This window comes from Piliocolobus tephrosceles, chromosome 18, assembly GCF_002776525.5.
Source record: "Piliocolobus tephrosceles isolate RC106 chromosome 18, ASM277652v3, whole genome shotgun sequence".
NCBI lineage: Eukaryota > Metazoa > Chordata > Mammalia > Primates > Cercopithecidae > Piliocolobus > Piliocolobus tephrosceles.
In genome coordinates, this window is record NC_045451.1 from 36079654 (window position 1) to 36094064 (window position 14411).

The 14411-nt window shown below is 44.9% G+C and overlaps 1 protein-coding gene across 4 annotated transcripts in view; it reads right to left on the reverse strand.

Moving 5' to 3' along the window:
- The window catches only part of C18H18orf25 (chromosome 18 C18orf25 homolog), a 96405-nt gene extending 82966 nt beyond the window's left edge, over nucleotides 1–13439 (reverse strand). The window contains exon 1 of one of the 4 annotated variants that reach the window (XM_023207610.2): nucleotides 13245–13439. The gene's annotated coding sequence lies outside the window, so the exon portion shown is untranslated. The other 3 variants (XM_023207609.3, XM_023207612.3, XM_023207611.2) reach the window with 3 other exon arrangements.
- Between the last annotated feature and the right edge of the window lie 972 nt (nucleotides 13440–14411).

A 14411-nucleotide genomic window follows, 5' to 3' on the forward strand; every position in this document is an offset into this window, starting at 1 on the left:
CTGTCTTAAAACAAAAAAAAACAAAAAAAAAAACAAAAACCGCAGGCACATGAAATGCAATCAGTATATTATATCCTTGCTTAGATCTATAGCTTAATTAGTATAAACTACTAATGTTTCCATCACAAATACTAAGCTACTTCATATAAAATTTAAGTGCTGCTGATTTGATAACTTTCCCTAAAAACAAAACATCCACTGTGTTATTTTACAGAAACCACACAACCACTATTCCTTTATTATCTTCAGTATTATATCTCAAGAAAAATACATAGTGTATTTCCATACTGTGCTTACTTAAAATTATGCTCAATGCATGCCAAATGGTCAATCAATAAAAGAAAAACTATGCTATAGAGGGAGGGGAGAGGGAGTTATTAAGCGAGGGAGGGAGTTACTTAGCAAGGGAGTTACAGTTTAGCCTCACGGAAGTTCAGTCTAAACAAATTTTTTAAGTTATTTTTTAATAGGCTTAGTTTGAAAATCCAAAAACTGTCAGCTGGCTTACAGTTTAAATATTAAATCATGTATGTTTATTACTGAATCTATTATTCAAAAATTATGTACCATCCTGGCACCAAAACTCAAGGAAATTGGGCACTTCTCACATGAATGAAACTTTAAATAAACCGAAGTCAAGAGACGACCAACAAGAACGTAGTTAACTCCAAGAAAATAGAAATTTCTGCCTTTAAGACAGTTACTGGCCAGGCGCAGTGGCTCACACCTATAATCCCAACTCTTTGGGAGGCCAAGGTGGGCGAATCACCTGAGATTGGGAGTTCGAGACCAGCCTGACCAGCATGGTGAAACCCCGTGTCTACTAAAAATACAAAAATTATCCAGGAGTGGTGGCATGTACCTGTAATCTCAGCTACTCAGGAGGCTGAGGCAGGAGAATTGCTTGAACCCAGGAGGTGGAAGTTGCAGTGAGCCAAGATTGTGCCACTAAACTCCAGCTTGGACAACAGAGCAAGACTCCGTCTCAAAAGAGAAAAAAAAAATTAAAATCAATAAAAATAATAAAATAAAAACACTCTTAGCTCTTTGTGAAAGTTTGCCTACTCTACACCTAAACACTTAAAAATGCCCCCCTCCCTGTCCAAAATGCCCAACTTTAGGTATTTTCAAAGTTTTGCCTGTTTTTTTATTTTTATTCTTTGAGATAGGGTCTCACTTGGCCGCCCAGGCTGCATGCAGTGCAGTGGCACGATCTCAGCTCACATCAACCTTCGCCTCCTGGATTCAAGCGATTCTCCTTCCTCAGTCCCCTGGGTAGTTGAGATTACCGGCGTATGCCAGCACGCCCAGCTAATTTTTGTATTTTTAGTAGAGTCGGGGTTTCATCATGTTGGCCAGGCTGGTCTCCAACTCCTGACCTCAAGTGATCTGCCCGCCTAGGCCTCACAAAGTACTGGGATTACAGGCATGAAGCACCACATCTGGCCTTGCCTGGTTTTTTAAATAAAAACAAGAATTGAGGATAGGGAATATGCAGACTGGACAACAAGAGACAAATTGCAATGCATGAAGACAAAACTAGAATGAAGCAGGGCTTTCAAACAGTATTGTGTGCCTATTTCCTGCTGGCTTTAGCAATTGTCACAAAAAGACTTAAAAGTTATTTCAGTTAGACAAGTTGGCTAGCACAGAAGAGTGCTGTGACAATGGTGGAAGACAATCACAATACAATCACAATCATCCAAGAAAATTAACACCTAACAATTATTACCTGATTTTTCTGACTGTGGCACACGCGCACATACAGAGCAATCAGAGGAAATTTAAGCCCAAGAAATTAAGAGTTAACTTTATACATGAGGGAGGAGAATAATAAACAGCACACTATGAGAAACACAATTGAAAAGAAACAAATTACGTGCGTAAATATTTTTACTTACCCTCTCAGCCCTCTATGCTGCAATCTCCCATGAAAACAGGGATCATGCTCAGCATCAGTTCACTCACAGTTCCTAACACATAATCAATATCTGATAAATATTTGTTGAATTGATGAACTCAATCTTTTAAACCAAGACCACTAATGAAAACAACTTGTTTGCTTAAAAGTACTATTCATTTGTACATGAAAATATATTCCATTACATAGAATTAACATGATTTCTCACAGAGTAACTTCCCTTTTCTCTTTCTACATAAAACCTAGGACAAAAACTGACTCAACTGCTAATAGCCTAAAAAAGCTGTTTCCTTACATTTAGAATACTGTATATAAAGTGATTGTGTGTCTATATGTAAATATGCAAGAATGAGGCACTATGAAACTAAGTATCTTTAGCTACATAACCACAAAATGAGGTAGAAAGTAATATCTTACTAAAATTCAAATGAAGGCCCCTCTCCTCACACATTTAATTCTAGGAAGAGACTCCATTGTATTCATAATGCTAATCTTCCTAAATCTTTTGTTGTTGTTGTTATGACAGGGTCTCACTTCCATCACCCAGGCTGGAGTGTAAGTGGCACAATCACAGATCACTGCACCCTCACCTTCCTAGGCTCAGGTGATTCTCCCACCTAAGCCTCCTAAGTAGCTGGGACTACAGCCGCATGCCACCATGCCCAGTTAATTTGTGTATTCTTAGGAGAGATGGAGTTTCACCATGTTGCCCAGGCTGGTCTCGAACTCCTGTGTTTAAGCCATCTGCCCACCTTGGCCTCCCAAAGTGCTGAGATGACAGGTGTGAGCCACAACCCCTGGCCATAAATTTTGGTTTTTGAGGCCAGGCACGGTAGCTCTTGCCTGTCATCCCAGCACTTTGGGAGGCCAAGGCAGGCAGATCACAAGGTCAGGAATTTGAGACCAGCCTGGCCAATATGCTGAAAACTCGTCTCTATCAAAAACACAAAAATTGGCTGGGCGCAGTGGCTCAAGCCTATAATCCCAGCACTTTGGGAGGCCGAGACGGGCGGATCACGAGGTCAGGAGATCGAGACCATCCTGGCTAACACGGTGAAACTCCGTCTCTACTAAAAAATACAAAAAACATTAGCTGGGCGTGGTGGTGGGCACCTGTAATCCTAGCTACTCAGGAGGTTGAGGCAGGAGAATTGCTTGAACCCAGGAGGCAGAGGTTGCAAGTAGCCGAGATCGTGCCAATGCACAGCATCCCGGGTGACAGTGCAAGGCTCCGTCTCAAAAATAAAATACAAAAATTAACGGCGTAGTGGCACACATCTGTAATCCTAGCTACTCAGGAGGCTGAGGCAGGAGAATCGCTTGAACCCGGGAGGCGGAAGTTGCAGTCAGCTGAGATCGTGCCACTGCACCCCAGCCTGGGTGACAGAACAAGATTCCACCTCAGAAAAAAAAATTTTTTTTAATTTGGTTTTGAAGGACTTCTTTCAATTATTTGCTGGGATTTCGAGTCAGTTTTCCCACCAAGAAGTTGCAGCATAGACAATGTAGACAGTGCAAGAACCAAAGATTAGGACTAAAATAAAAAACACTTATAGAAATACAATATAGTAGAAAGAGCCCTTTTCTCCACAGCAACTTATCCCTTCCCTTAATCCTCAAAAGAAAGAAAAGTTTGAAGAAGCTATAAACAAGCATAAAAGACTCAAGCTGGGAATGATGAGAGAGGATGCCCCATTCAGAGTGAGGAATTACGAGTAATTAATTAACGGAACTGGGCAATGATCACCAACAGCACCTACAGATGCAAGTACCATCTATAAAGTATTCCCCTTCATCCCCTGCAAAAGAAGCAAGAGAGAGAATACATATTATAGAAACAATCTGATCAAGCTTCTGAATCTAATACCAATTAACAAGAAACCCAAGGGTCAGAGAAAAACGTTTACCACCACCACCACAGGAATCCAGAGGAATGTAACTGCTAAATCCAGACTGGGAAAACTTCTTTTGTAACTAATAATTTGCTAGGGAAAAGAAATGGAGGGCAAACCTACAGATTACAAAACAATGCAGAGAACTTATCTGGCTCTTGATCTGACACATTTATGAGACAACAGAAAAATGTGAACACTATCATATGACATTAAGGAATGATTCCTTTTTAGTGTGATAAGTTTTTCGGTTTTCTTTCCTTTAACAGTGAAGCTGACTGGGAAACTGGAGTTCTAAAAGGTTAGAGTAGAGAAAGGGAACACTAATATTAATACAGCTGAATGGATGTGTCCATAATGTGCTGAATTTGGCCTACCCAGAACTTAAATATAAATTGTGAGATTGCAACCACCAGAGATCAGCTTTGCTTGCCTGCCAGCCAACCTTTTCTCCACTGATATAAGCTCTATAAATAGGCCAAGAGTGATAATGGCTGCTCAAATCACTTCCTATTGCAGATATTACTACTTCCGGCATGTACCTGGACCTGCAGCAGGGCTAAGAATAAACTAGCAACAAATAAGAAACCAAGGAAATTAAAAAAAAAAAAAAAAAAAAAAAAAAAGCACTGTGGCTACTGAGAGATTTTCTAAAGTACTCAAAAGCACCATCAGTGTAAATCAAGAATAATTTAAAACAGAGGTTATTTTAATTTGTAAAAATAATTTTTTAATAGAGACGGGGTCTCAGTTTGTTGCCCCAGCTGGTCTAAGACTCCTGGGCTCAGGCTATCCTCCCACCTCTACCTCCCAAAGTGCTGAGATTACAGGTGTGAGCTACCATGCCTGGCCCTAAAATAAAGGTTCTAAATTTTCTCCAAGATTTCTGCCCTAGTCATTTTCTATGTCCTTCAGAAGACAATTCACATAAAGATGGATCACTACATGCCAGGAACTGAGGTCCCAAGAGAAAAGCTGCCAAAACTCTCTCCACTATACACACCCTCAGGCTCACTGCAAAGTGCTTAGTTGATTTCAGCGAGAAAAATAGTAAGAAACCTTTGATAATAAATTGTTGATTTAAGAATAAGCTATAAGCTATGTTTCTACGCTAGGTTAAAACTAAAGCAGACTGAATACTGCTTAAAATTTTAACCACATGAAGTTTTTGTTCTTAATACAGAAAGAAAAACAATCCTGTTTTCCTTAAGTTTTAGTCCACACCCAACTTTCCTATCCCCGACAATATCTTTCTCTAATTATAAGGCAACTAACAAAATGCAGACTCCAAACATCATCGTAAAGGTCATTTTTTTAAACCAGTCAACGCAGTGAAAAAATAACTTCTACTGGTCACTTTGGTCAGTATTTTGTTTCTCTAATGCTAACTATGCTAATAAAAACTTACCTTCAGCCAGGCACAGTGGCTCACATCTATAATCTCAGCACTATGAAAGGTCGAAATGGGAGGATCACTTGAGCCCAGGAGTTGGAGACCAGCCCGGCCAACACAATAAGACCCCATCTCAATCAATCAATCAATCAATCAGTAAAAATAAACTTAATTTCTAGACTACCTAAGCACAATTCTAGTTTGTATACATTCTTAGAAATGGCTGCTCTAAGTAAGTTTTAACAGATTTAATGTTGTTTCTCTTTGAACAACAATCAGAATACACGGACTTGAATTACAAGCACAGAAAAAATGTATTTCACAAATGAACAGGCATTACAAAAAAACGACACCTCCCGATCTTGCTCTGTCTCCAAGGCTGGAGTGCAATGGCACGATCTCAGCTCACTGCAACCTCTGCCTCCCAGGTTCAAGCAATTTTCCTGCCTCAGCCTCCCAAGTAGGTGGGATTACAGGCGTGCACCACTACACCCAGTTAATTTTTGTACTTTTAGTAGAGACAGGGTTTTATCATGTTGGCCAGGCTGGTCTCGAACTCCTGACCTCATGATCCATCTGCCTTGGCTTCCCAAAGTGCTAGGATTACAGGCGTGAGTCACCATGCCCAGCCCAAAAAATGGCATTTAAGTTTCCAGCCTTTCAAGCTGAGAGATACTAAGAAAAATGCTATTTTCTAATAACTTATTTAAAATGAATTTATAAAAGGAAACACTAGTTCCATACTACAATTGTTTTGTTATGCAGTACTTTTTTCCCTTACAATCTACTTTCTCTTCTTCACATTTTAGAGCAGGAAGGAAACTTAGAAATCATCTGGTTCACTAGCTGAGTTCTCTGGGCAGAGATTGCTTGTTGTTTTTTTTTTCTTTTTGAGACAGTTTCCCTCTTGTTGGCCAGGGTGCAGTGCAATGGCACAATGTTGGCTCACCGGAACCGTCTCCCGGGTTCAAGAGATTCTCCTGCTTCAGCCTCCCGAGTAGCTGGGATTACAGGCATGCATCACCATGCCCAGCTAATTTTGTATTTTTAGTAGAGACGGGGTTTCTCCAAGTTGGTCAGGCTGGTCTCGAACTCCTAACTTCAGGTGATCCGCCCACCTCGGCCTCCCAAAGTGCTGGGATTACAGGCGTGAGCCACTGTGCCCCACCCCAAACTGCTTATTTTATGTGCCCATTACCACCTGGCACGTAAATGTTCAATAAATGGGTTTTTAATTTAACCAGGTATAAATACCACATATGCATTAAAAGTCCCTGCTGATAGATTTCCACTTTAAATTAATTGTCACTTAACTAGAAAATACTCATGTAGGTAGGTTTTAAAATTACTTAAAGTTAATAATTTAGGAATTTATACCATTTACCTATTAAGTGGCAGAGTCTGAGCAAAGAGGAATGAGGTCCCTTATTTTGAATAGACATGAAAGAGAACAGAAACAAAACTTAAAGCACTGTAAATTAAAGCCAAAAATCCTAACAACTAAGCAAACAACTTATCAAATCTCAGTTATACTGGCTACTTTAAAGTATTTTAAAATCACATTTACTATTATCAGCTGCTAGAAATATGTTCTGATAAATCTGTATAATACATAGATCACACAGTTTCCTCTCCTAGCAGTTCAGGAATATAGAAAAGAACTATAGGCCAGGCGCGGTGGCTGACACTAGTAATCCCAGCACTTTGGGAGGCCGAGGCGGGCAGATCACCTGAGGTCGGGAGTTTGAGATCAGCCCGACCAACATGGAGAAACCCCATCTCTATTAAAAATACAAAATTAGCCGGGTGTGGTGGCCCATGCCTGTAATCCCAGCTACTTGGGAGGCTGAGGCAGGAGAATCACTTGAACCCGGGAGGCGGAGGTTGCAGTGAGCGAAGATTGCGCCATCGCACTCCAGCATAGGCAACAACAGAGAAACTCCGTCTCAAAAAAAAAAAAAAAGGATAACTTTAAAAAAGCAAGATACTTTTTAGTTTCACCCTGCTCCTTACTTTTACAAGGCCCTGTAGGCTGAGTGTGAAAACTGACTGACTGAACATCAATCCCACTTCTGCTGAAAGAAGCTGCCCACACAGAAGCAGAAAACACTGCTTCTTTAAGTGGAATCATAAGAGTCCTGAAAAAGTAAGGAAAGGAGGTACAAGTAAAGATAAAGGCTACAAGGATTTAGAAAAGTATCATGACAACAGTCAAACTCAAAACCAAGACTGGAATTTGACAACTAAAGAAAAATATCAGATTTCTTTAATCTGATAACCAAGAAATCAAAATAAATAAGCCAAACCAAAATAAATAAAACCAATAAAATGTATACTCACTGGACCAGGCGCAGTGGCTCACCCCTGTAATCCTAGCACTTTGGGAGGCCAAGGTGAGCGGAACACTTGAGGTCAGGAGTTCAAGACCAGCCTGACCAACAGGGTGAAACTTCATCTCTACCAAAAATATAAAAAATTAGCTGGGTCCGTGGTGGCACGCGCCTGTAATCCCAGCTACTTGGGAGGCTGAGGCAGGAGAATCACCTGAACCCAGGAGGTGGAGGTTGTGGCAAGCCGAGATCCTGACACTGCACTTCAGCCTGGGTGAAAGAGCAAGATGCCATCTCAAAAAAAAATTTATATTCACTCAACTTAAGGATAATAAAAAAATATATTTTTGTACTTTTTTTTGAGAAAGAGTCTCATGCAGTGGCATGATCACCACTCACTGCAGCCATAAACTCCTGGGCTCAATTGCTCCTCCCATTTCAGCCTCCTGAGTAGCTGAGACTACAGGCGCATGCCACCACACCCAGATAATCTTTTAATTTTTCTGTAGAGACAGGGTTTTGCCATGTTTCCCAGGCTAGTCTCCTGGGCTCAAGCAATCCACCAGCCTCGGCCTCCCAAGTAGCTGGGATTACATGCTGGGATTACAGGCATGAGCCACTGCACCCAGCCCCAGAAAAATCTTTAAAAAGGAATGTCGGGGCCAGGCATGGTGGCTCCCGCCTGTAATCTCAGCACTTTGGGAGGCCGAAGCAGGCGGATCACCCAAGGTCAGGAGTTTGAGACCAGCCTGGCCAACATGGTGAAACCCTATCTCTACTAAAATACAAAAATTAACCAGGCATGATGACACATGCCTATAATCCCAACTACTCAGGAGGCTGAGGCAAGAGAATCATCTGAACCCAGGAGGTAGAGGTTGCAGTGAGCAGAGATTGTGCCACTGCACTCCAGCCTGGGCATTGCAGTGAGACTCTGTCTCAAAATAAATAAATAAATAAAAATAAAAATAAAAATAAAAGGAATGCCTATCACATTCTTCATATTCTACCTGGAATTCTTTCCTCCAAAAAGAAGAAAATTCCCAATCCATTAGCGGACTAATAAGGTACCTTTGCAACTTGGCCCTATCTCCACCTGCCCTACCCATTCCTTTTGAAAACTCAAGGCACTGGCCCCACTTAACCATTCAAGTGCACTGACAATCATGACTTTGGTTAGGCTGCCCTAGCCTGGCATGCTCACTGGAAATCCAACTCAAACCTCAGGTTTAAATGTCTAAGCTCCTTAAGCACCAGGAGGCCTTCCTTGTTGGTCTTATTCACCACTATAGTTCCTGCAACTATAGCACTGCTGGCACACAGTAAACACTCAATAAATTAGTATTGTGAGAATAAAGAGGTTTTTATTATTATAACTGAATTACTACTTAATTATTATTATTATTTTGAGACAAGGTCTCACTTTGTTGCCCAGGCTGGAGTGCAGGGGCACAGTCACAGTTCACTGCAGCCTCAACCTCCTGGGCAATCCTTCCACCTCAGTCCCACAAGTAGCAGGGACTAAAGATGCACACCACCCCACCCAGCTAAGTTTTTTAATTTTTTATAGAAATGGACTCTCAAAGCCGGGCGTGGTGGCTCACACCTGTAATTCCAGCACTTTGGGAGGCCGAGGTGGGGGATCACTTGAGGTCAGGAGTTTGAGACCAACCTGGCCAACATGGTGAAACCCCATCTCTACTGAAAAAACAAAAATTAGTCGGGCCTGGTGGCAGGCGCCTGTCTTAACTACTCGGGAGGCTGAGGTGGGAGAATCCTTTGAACCCAGGAGGCAGAGGTTGCAGTGAGCCAAGATTGCGCCACTGCACTCCAACCTGGGAGACAGAGCAAGACTCCATCAAAAAAAAAAAAAAAAGGAAGAAAGAGAAAGAGACTCTCACTATGTTGCCCAGGCTAGTCTCAAACTCCTGAGCTCAACTGATCCTCCTGTCTCAGCCACCCAAATTGCTGGGATTAGAGGTGTGAGCCACTGCACCCAGCCCCTCACAAATACTTTATCCACTCTATTTTCTATCCCCCTTCTATATAGCTCTCCCCTTTTACAGTCTCACAACTTTTTATTCAAATTATCACGTGTATTTCATTTTGCCTACAGAATTACAGTAACCCAAGAAACTTTATTTGGTCCTAAACTCTTTCCTAAAATAATAGAAGATACCAAAATCAGTATTCCTTAAAGGAACACATCGAAAATACAACATTTAGGCTGGGTACAGTTGCTCCCAACTGTAATCCCAACACTTTGGGAGGCCAAGGCAGGAGGACTGCCTGAGCCCAAGAGTTCAAGACAAGTCTGGGCAACATAGGGAGACTCCACCTCTACAAAAAATTTAAAAATTAGCCAGGCATGGTGGCTCACGCCTGTAATCCCAGCACTTTGGGAGGCCGAGGCGGGCAGATCGCCTAAGGTCAGGAGTTCGAGACCAGCCTGACCAACACGGAGAAACCCCGTCTCTACTAAAAATACAAAATTAGCCGGGCGTGGTGGCACATGCCTGTAATCCCAGCTACTTGGTAGGCTGAGGCAGGAGAATCACTTGAACTCGGGAGGCGGAGACTGCAGTGAGCTGTGATCGTGCCATTGCACTCCAGACTGGGCAACAAGAGCTAAACTCTGTCTCAAAAAAAAAATTAAAAAATTAGCTGAGAGTGATGGCATAAGCCTGTGGTCCCAGCTACTTGGGAGGCTAAGGTGGGAGGATTGCTTGAGCTTGGGAGGTTGAGGCTGCAGTGAGCTGTGATCATGCCACTGCACTCCAGCCTGGGTGACAGAGTAAGGGTGTCTTAAAAAAAAAAAAAAAAAAAAGCACACACACACAACATTTTTCACCTTTTACAGGTTTTTCTCAAGTACTGTCAATTCAGTAAACATGAATATGTGTTATTTCCACATCCTCAGTTACGTGCAGGAAAATAAGGAAGATCTAAGATGATTTACCAAAGTAAGGTTTGGGTCTCTAGTGTACACGAATTCCAAACTTTAAAAAGAATACTGAAACTGCCTATCTATCAAGTCTGTTCATGCACGTGTCAACAAAAGCCATAAGATTGGGAATCCCAACAAAACAACTTCTTGTATAAAGAGTAACTACACAAGCGCACAGAATTTACTAGTCATACAATAAAGAGACTGAAAGTACCAATGTCACTATTAACATTAGGAGCAAGAAACCTTTGAAGGACACGCATTAGCCCTCAGTTCTAAAGGAACTGCATTAAATTAGAACCTAAAGCTGAATTTATCTTTACTATATGGGTTTTGAATTAATCATGATAACCATAAAACAAAGATTATGACAGCTACTCTCAAATAAATGCATGTTAAAGTAATATAAAGTGAATAAGTAACAACTACACTGTGAACTCATTCTAACAATGGGGAAAGTTGCCAGCTCCAATATCCAGTCCATCCCATTTTTCACAAAAAGGTATCAGAAAAAAAATTTTTCCCAAAAAGGTGTCAGAAAAAAAATTTTTCCCATTAAGAAATCTGATTCAGGCCGGGCGCGGTGGCTCACGCCTGTAATTCCAGCACTTTGGGAAGCCGAGGAGGGCGGATCACGAGGTCAGAAGTTCAAGAGCAGCCTGGCCAACGTGGTGAAACCCCGTCTCTACTAAAAATACAAAAATTAACTGGGCGTGGCTCGTGTCTGTAATCCCAGCTACTCGGGAGGCTGAGGCAGGATAATTGCTTGAACCAGGACCGGGAGGCAGAGGTTGCAGTGAGCCGAGATCACACCACTGAACTCCAGCCTGGGCTACAGAGCGAGACTCCGTCTCAAATAAATAAATAAAATGGTTAGCGATGTGACTCCTCAGGACATCAGGTAGCAACTATCAATTGCAGGCCTCTAAAAATGCTTGTTAAACCAAAAGGCAATGCTCTGATTACTGGAGGAATCTAGATTGCCAGGATCAGCAAAACTACATTAGAAAGTTAATAGCTTCCATCCTTAAAATATCCCAAGAGAAGAAAGGGAGTGATTCAAACTGTTAGCATGTACCCAATACTCCACAATAATAGCCTAAGCAAAATTGGCAGATGTATTTGTAATTAAGAAGTCCAACCTTGAGGAAGTATTATCAGTGGGATTTTAATTTTACTGGGTGGGAGGATTCAGAAAGCAAAAGGTCAGGCAAAAAACGAAAAACCCATCCAAGCCGAAACTGCTCAAGGATCTATCTGGGAGGGCTCGTACCGATGTTCTCTACTTCAACCTGGGAGCATCAATTTTGCGATGGGGGCTGCCGGGGACGGAGGGGGGCGTGGGGGGAGGCGAGGGGGCAGGCGGACAATTTAAAAGTGAGAATGAATGGCTTGCGTAAAGGCGATAGTGTTTAACCCGGGTTCGTCAGTGTACATCCTCACCGGTTTTGAAATAAAGTTGACGAACTCCCCAGAAGCGGTCAATTTTGGAGACTGACACATCTCTCCCATTGACCGGAGGCGCCTGCCGACCGAAGGTAGTGGAAGCGCCGAGAGGCAGGCGGCGCCAAGCCTAAGAAAGCCTTTTCTCCCTCCTTCAAGGCCACTGCGGCCGCAGCCCTGGAGCTCTCCACTGCAGGGGCAGTTATCGGCGCCAGACCCCCGGCTCGCGGAGCTGGCGGAGTTGCCGCCACTGCTTCCCAGACGGGCCTAGGAGCCAGAAAGTTGCGTGAAGACAACTCCAAGGCCGTGAAGCCGCTTCCCCCCGCAGCCCGGGGACTGCGGCACCTCCAGCCTCTCCTTAGTACCCCACGGAAAAGGACTCGCCTCGACCCGGCCCCAGCGTCAGGGGGCTTGAGGTGCCGTAGCCAACTCCGCCGGGCCGGGAGGACGCGAGGGTCACCAGCGGCTGACGAGCAAAGAGATTGGAGCGGTGCGATGCCCCCGCGTCAGACGCCAGTCCAGGCTGCGAGTTCCCGGCGCCCACCAGCCGGGCCCGCCAGGACTCCAGCGTCCGGACGCCGCAGAGCCCTCAGCGCGGCCCGCAGCCCTCCGACTCGCCCTGACCCATCCCTGGGACGCAGCCCGGGCTCCGCAACTCGACCATTAGCCAGGCCGCGGCCCTGCGCCCCTTCCCGCCTCACCTGCGCTCCGCTGCGACTCCGTGCCTCCTCGCTCGCTCCGCGCGCGCCCCGTCGGGGCACGCACCGACCCCCCGGCTGGGACTCTCCCCGCTGCGGTGACTCAGGACGCGACGGCCACCGCCGCCTTCTCCTCCTCGGAACAAGCGCCGGCGGCGAGCAGAGGGTCGCAGTCGGAGCCCCTGCCGGGACCAAAGTGAACCTCGCCGCCTCCGCAGCCTCTACCACCAAGTCCCTTCAGTCGTCCGCGCCGCCCCCAAGAAAATGTCACCAGAGGCCGTTCCGCTCAGCGCCTCACTTCCGCCCGGAAACACAGAGCCTGCGTCGGCCGGCTAGAGAGGCTGCTGCGCCAGGGACCTCTGGAGACTGGCGCCCGAGGCCCGAGAAAAGCCAGACAGCGCCATCTGGCGAGATGGAACCCGCGCTCCTCCCGCTGCAGACCGCGGGGCGTGAAGGCGCCGGCTCCCCGGGCTTCTTTCCCGCGCTCCCTCCTTCTGTTGAGACCGTCTCTTTCCAGAAATGTCTTTCCTGGGGTGTGTGAAAGCCACTCAATGCAAGACAAGGACAATGCCTTCAACAAAGGACAGCGCTCCCTTTTCTGTGCGCTGCTCAGTACTCACCCCCTCCTGAAGCCCTTCCGAAAGCAGCTCACGGTGTCTGAATCTTTGAGTTGCTCCAGCGGAGAGCCCGCGCCCTTCTCTCCCCGCTTTTTCGCGGATGCGGACAGCTGGGCTCGGGGAGACTCGGCTGAGGTCTTTTTGGGCAGCGGCACCAACATCTGCTCAAGTTTCTTCTGCCCGGGCACCTTGCAGGCCTTGCAGATCGACCGCCACCTGCTGGTGGGACGCGGCCCGCGGGGGAGGCGCCGCTCTGCCCCGAATTCCGCCTCTGCAGTCGCCCTCCGATTTGCAGTCAGCCCTGGGGAGCGGGGCGGAAAGGAGGTGGACCGAACCCCAAGAAAGGGGAGGAGGGCGCGGGCCAACTGGCGGGTAGAGGGCTTCCCAAGGAGAACAGGAGATGCTGAAGACGCATCTCACGACTCAAGATCTGGCCGAGGACCCGCACTCACCCAAAGCACTGCAGTGTTTTGAGAAGAAAAATAATAATAATAAAGCTTTCACCTTTACAGAGCTGTGCTGGAACCTCGGATGAGACCCGTCAAGAGGAGATTCTGAAAATCTCACACCGCTGGGTCCGTACTCCCCTAAACATCAGTATCCCCCTTCAGACCAGGCCCGTTAGTTCCCCCACTTCACTCATTTTTTCTGACTGCCTATAGGAGTGCGAGGTTTTCATCCCTAACTACAAGAATAATTATGAAAAGAAGATAACTTTTATTGAATGCCTATTACATACCAGGCACCTTGCATTTAAATGGGTTAAACTCATTGAATCCTCTTTACAACTCATAACAACCCTATGAGTTGGATGGCATTACTAGCCCCAAGTTGCAAAGGTGGAAACTGAGGCACAGAGTGACCCACCCAAGATGACACATCCAAGTAAGTGGCAGTGTTGGATTACAACACAGGCAGAGCTTACTTCTTAATCACAGCCACCACTGCCTCATTGAGAATCACTGAAAACGTAGTGTGTGCTAACTAAGTAGTTTATCTGTATGTGTTATTTCACTCGTTCATTCATGTATTTACTTTCTGCTACCTGAGTCCTCAAGGGATTTGAGAGGTTGTGGGGTAGTGACAAGAGCCTAGCCTCTTTGAGGAAAAAAAGAAAAGAAAAAATCACTACTAAGATCACAACTGTCAGTCCGAAAATGAATGAGTGAA